Source organism: Berghia stephanieae, chromosome 7, assembly GCF_034508935.2.
Source record: "Berghia stephanieae isolate SIO BIC M18660-M18661 chromosome 7, UCSD_Bste_1.3, whole genome shotgun sequence".
Taxonomy (NCBI): domain Eukaryota; kingdom Metazoa; phylum Mollusca; class Gastropoda; order Nudibranchia; family Aeolidiidae; genus Berghia; species Berghia stephanieae.
Genome location: NC_088366.1, coordinates 65,232,119 through 65,238,300, shown reverse-complemented (window position 1 = coordinate 65,238,300; position 6,182 = coordinate 65,232,119). Strand labels below are relative to the sequence as shown.

The following is a 6,182-nucleotide window of genomic DNA, read 5'->3' as shown; positions in this document are numbered from 1 at the left end:
CTTTTTTGTTTGCCTCTTTATTATTAAAAGTGTCAAAATAGCTCAGTTGGTAGATCACTCGCTTCACACACAAAAGAACCTAGATCAATACAGGGTGAGGTCGAGATTTATATTCTACCTCCTCCCTCCACCACCCTCTGTCCACCCAGCAGTGACTGGGCAACTAAACCTGATAGATCCAGCAGAAAGTACCTTGCGACAGATTAGCGTCCAATCCAACGGGTGGCAATTGCTACTGCCCTTTTAACACTATAGAAACCAGGATAGACCACTCCATGGGCAGTATGGCTTTGACGGACTAATTAATTCTTGCAAACATCAATTGATCATGTATGCGTTGGTAGACACAGACCAGCGCTATTTCCCACTGATCATATGCGTTTGTAGACACAGACTAGCGATGTTTCCCACTGGGAGACACAGACTAGCGATGTTTCCCACTGGTAGACACAGACTAGCGATGTTTTCCCACTGGTAGACACAGACTAGCGATGTTTCCCACTGGTAGACACAGACTAGCGATGTTTTCCACTGGTAGACACAGACTAGCGATGTTTTCCACTGGTAGACACAGACTAGCGATGTTTTCCCACTGGCAGACACAGACTAGCGCTTTTTCCCACTGGCAGACACAGACTAGCCCTTTTTCCAACTGGTAGACACAGACTAGCGATGTTTCCCACTGGTAGACACAGACTAGCGATGTTTTCCACTGGTAGACACAGACTAGCGCTTTTTCCCACTGAACATGTATGCGTTGGTAGACATAGACTAGCGATGTCATTCACTAATCATGTATGCATTGGTAGACACAGACTAGTGCTATTTCACACTGATCATGTATGTGTTGGTTGATACAGACACGAGCTGTTTTCAACTAATCTTATATGCGCTGGTAGACAGATTAGCGCTGTTTTCATAGGATCATGTATGCGTTGGTAGACACAGACTAGCGATGTTTCTCACTGATCATGCATGTGTTAGTAGACACATACAATCGCTGTTCTCAACCAATCATGTATGTCTGCCCCTCCATCCTATGGCCTTCCACATCCAACTCCGCATCCGTCAGCAAAAAGCTAAATAATTCCCCCCCCCTACTACATACTACTACACACACTACTACTACTCTCCTCTCCACTACTAACCTATACTACTATAATCTACTACTACTACTACTACTACTTACTCTCTCTCCTCTCTCCTCCTCCTCCCTCACTACTACTACTACTACTACTACTACTACTACTACTACTACTATCTACTCCTCACTCTTCTCTCTCCTACTACTACTATACTATACTACTATCTACTACTACTACTACTACTACAACTACTCTACTCTACTACTACTCTCTCTCCTCCTCCTCTACACTACTACTACTACTACACTACTACTACTACTACTACTACCTACTACTACTACTACTACTACTTACTACTACTACTACTACTACTACTACTACTACTACTACTACTCTCTACTACTACTACTACTCCTACTTCTACTATTACTTACTACTACTACTACTACTACTACTACTACTACTACTACTACTATATTACTACTAACACCCCCCTACTACTACTACTACTACTACTACTACTACTACTACTACACTACTACTACTACTACTACTACTACTACTATACTACTACTCTACTCTCCTACTACTACTACTACTACTACTACTACTACTACTACTACTACTACTACTACTCTATCCTACTACTACTATTACTACATACCTACAATACTACTACTACTACTACTACTATACTACTACTACTACTACTCACTACTACTACTACATACTATATTTACTACATACTACAACTATACTATACTAAACTATAACTACTACTACTACTACTACTACTACTACTACTACTACTACTACTACTACTATTACTACTAATACTACTACTGTTACTACTACTATTACTACTACTTATACTACTACAACTACTTCTACAACGACTAATACCACTGCTACGCCCACTACTACCATTACCTCTACCACTACTACTATTATTATTAATATATATATATTATTAATTATTATTATATTATTATTATTATTATTATTATTATTATTATTATTATATAATAAAAAATAATAATAATAATAATAATAATAATAATAATAATAATAATAATAATAATAATAATGATAAAATAATAATAATAATAATAATAATAATAATAATAATAATAATAATAATAATAATAATAATAATAATAATAATAATAATAATAATAATAATAATAATAATAATAATAATAATAACAATAATAATAATTTTAATCGAAGGGAATTGACTCTTTAAAACGAAATTATATAAATACAATGAAACAGTTGTTTCCCTTAGCCAAGAGGTGTATGATTTAATCTTCCACATTTGGTATTATTGGTGAGTTACGGATTTGATCTGAACCCACGCGTTACTATTAAGCTGTAGCGGTCAGACAATACGACAATCCCCCTCTCTCTCTCTCTCTCTCTCTCTCACTCTTTCTCTCTACCTCACTCTCTCTCCCTCTTTATTTTTTTTCACTCTCTCTCTCTTTATTTATGTCTCTTTCACTCTCATCTCTCTCTTCCTTTATCTCGATCTCTCTTCCCTGCCCCCCCCCCCCCCCACCCACCACCCGTCCTCTATATATATTCTAATCAATTATAACTTGATTGATAAAGCCCACGGAATATATATATATATATATATATATATATATATATATATATATATATATATATATATATATATATATATATATATATATATATATATATATACTAGTAAAAAGCCCACAATTTCGCGGGGAAAGAACTATTTTCATTCGATACTGTACTCACCATCATTTAATGAGGGCAGATTGGTAAACAACGTTGTCTGTGTAATTTGGTATATCTTCGGTTGATTTTTCTGTGTGGCCCAACATGAAGTGTAAGCCACTATAGCCTCTGACCCGTGACACAGCAACATACAGTTGTCCGTGTGTGAATACCGGTTGTGGTAAGAAAATCCCCACTTGCTTAATGTCTGCCCCTGAGATTTGTTAATTGTCATTGCATATGACAATTTTACCGGAAACTGTCTTCTATTTAGAATAAATGGTAAGCCTCAATCCGTTGTTGTCGTCAGATTGATTCTAGGGATAAACACTATGTCGCCAGCTCTACTACCGGTAATTATCTTGGCTTCTAATACTTTTGAACCTAATTTAATTATTAACAAACGGGTGCCATTTCGGAGGCCTGATTTAGGATTTATATTTCTAAGCAGCATGACTGACGTGTTGGCTTTCAAATGTAATGCATGTGGAGGAAGTCCGGGAGGTGTAAGTTCGTTCAAGAATTCAATCGGGTATAAGTTGATGTCAGAGTCACTTTGAATGGAATCAGCACTGCGGTAAGTTTGTTCAGTTGATGAGGTCAACCTGGACAGAACGGCTGCATTTATTTTGTCAACATTTTTATGGGTTGTAGTCAAAATTGCTTTCTCCGATAGATAACGTTCATCCGCAAAGTTCAGATTCAAATCATTGTATACAGCATTTATCAAGCATTCCGCGTCATTTTCAGGAAGGCATAGCGCTGTAGGTAATTTAACAGAATACTTTCCTATTTCGCTGAAAACCGGCTCTGTACCATTTCCGATGCGGAGAAGCCAATTTGCAAAACAGTTATTGTCATCAGTAACCCTCATGTTCTTGTTCATGTGAAAAATGGTGACAAAATTCCAAATAATTGACTTGTTAAGTGTGACACTTAATATATAGGCTTCACTTCCTATGTTAACAACAGGTAGAATTTGCCGAAAATCCCATCCAAGTACAACCACTTTGCCCCCAAAAGGTTTTGAACTGCCTGTTATGTCACAAAATGTCCTGCTCACACATTCAAACACACGCCTGTCCATCATAGGTTCTTCATCCCAAATTATGAGAGAACTACTCTTCAGTAACTTAGCTGTATCTGATTGGCGACTGATGCTACAGGTGCTGTTATCCGTTATTGGAATTGGAATTTTGAACGTTGAATGTGCTGTTCTACCACCGTGCTGACAAAAGATCAAAGGTGTAAATACAAATTTAAAGAATACTGGGGATGAAGAAGCTTTCGGAATGTCTCCCCTTTACTTAACTTATGGAAAAAACAAACACCCTAGCACTTTTAATAACACTTATGACGAACCTCTCGAGCTAACCCTAATAGAAAAAAACAACTCTCGGACTGCTTTGCACTACCTTTCAATACTTAACAAATCACAATGGCGGCCGAAAATCAACACAATGGTCAAATATGGAAATGTTAAACTTTCACAAATCTATCACTGTTTGTTCTAGAGTTTTTAAAATACTTCTATATATTGACAAACTGAATAAATAAATGCCTGACAAAATATCAACGGTGAAAATACAAATTTAAAGAATACTGGGGATGTAGCAGCTTTCGGAATGTGGCCCCTTTACTTAACTTATGGAAAAACAAACACCCTAGTACCTTTAATAACACTTATGACTAACCTCTCGAGCTAACCCTAATAGTAAAAAAAGAATCAAAATGGCGACTGAAATACCTTCATGTGATCAAGTGAATAATATCACTATGAATGCCACGATTTGCTGAAAAATGCCAACACACACACACACACACACATGTATACACCACACACAACACACACACAAACATACACACACACACACAAACATACACGCAATCAGAACATAATACTACATAACAAAACTGATCACCGCTAAATAAACAACACAACGGAAGTAATAATAATACTTGATGTCATTAATAGATGACGCAAATTGACAACTTTTTACAGTGTCAAAATTAGTTGATTTTGGGAGCCAAGTGTCGTCGGTACATATTTTATGATATTATCTGTTTGACTCAACGAACTTTCAAACTGACTTTAAATTATAAACGGAAATCAAGTTATCTGTTTATCTATCTGTAAAAAATACATTTCTAATTTTCAAATCTTTCAGTAGAGTTGTGCGACGTATCAATTTTTTTATTGACTCAAATAAGCACAATGTTCTCCACAATGCTATATTTTTTAAAGAAAGGATATATATATATATATATATATATATATATATATATATATATATATATATATATATATATATATATATATATATATACCAGGCTACTTGACAATGTAGAAGTACACTATTTTAAAGAACATTGATTTAAAACCCTTTGGATGCTACATCAGCCTCTGTGGCAGATCAGTGTGTTAAGAAAGGGATAATTAGAAAATGTCACATAAAATAGCTAATGGTCATATGATTAGGGGGAAAAAAACCAACCAAGATACACATGAATGGCAATGATAAATAAAAAGAAACGAAATTCCAACAACCATACTGTAATAATGATAATAATAATAATAATAATAATAATAATAATAATAATAATAATAATAATAATAATATAATAATATAATAGTAATAATAATAATTTATTATAATTATAATAATTATAATAATAATAAATAATAATAATAATAATAATAATAAATAATAATAATAATAATAATAATAATAATAAATAATAATAATAATAATAATAATATAATAATAATAATAATAATAATAATAATAATAATAATAATAATAATAATAATAATAATAATAATAATAATAATAATAATAATAATAATAATAATAATAATAATAATAATAATAATAATAATTCAGATTCATTATTTTGGATATTCTTTATACATTGGTAAGGTCAATCATTAAAACCGAATAACTATGTGTAATCACATCACAAAGCAGTAATGGCGAAAGAAGAACTGGTCAGTAGTAGATAACAACAAATGCACATATTTTTTTAGAATAAAAATGAAAAAGGGTAATTTTCTCAAATACACTTTTTGATTATGTGCATAATTGTCAGGAAGTTTTTAGCCATAAATCTACCGCTGTATACTGATGCAAAACTACATGTGATATAAACACACACTTTCTCTCTCTCTCTCTCTCTCTCTCTCTCTCTCTCTCTCTCTCTTTCACACACACACACACACACACACACACACACAACACATATATATATATTATATATATTATATATATATATATATATATATATATATATATATATTAATATGAAGAAATTAAATCGTAAAGTTTTTGTCGCACTCTGTCAGAA

At 33.3% G+C, this 6,182-nt stretch overlaps 1 protein-coding gene across 1 annotated transcript in view; it reads right to left on the bottom strand.

Annotated features, from left to right (window-relative positions):
* Positions 1-6,166: 6,166 nt before the first annotated feature.
* LOC144977658 (b(0,+)-type amino acid transporter 1-like) overlaps positions 6,167-6,182 on the bottom strand; it is a gene marked incomplete in the record, with an annotated part of 47,147 nt that continues 47,131 nt past the window's right edge. The window contains 1 exon segment of the mRNA XM_078923094.1: positions 6,167-6,182. This exon segment is cut by the window's right edge and continues 631 nt beyond it.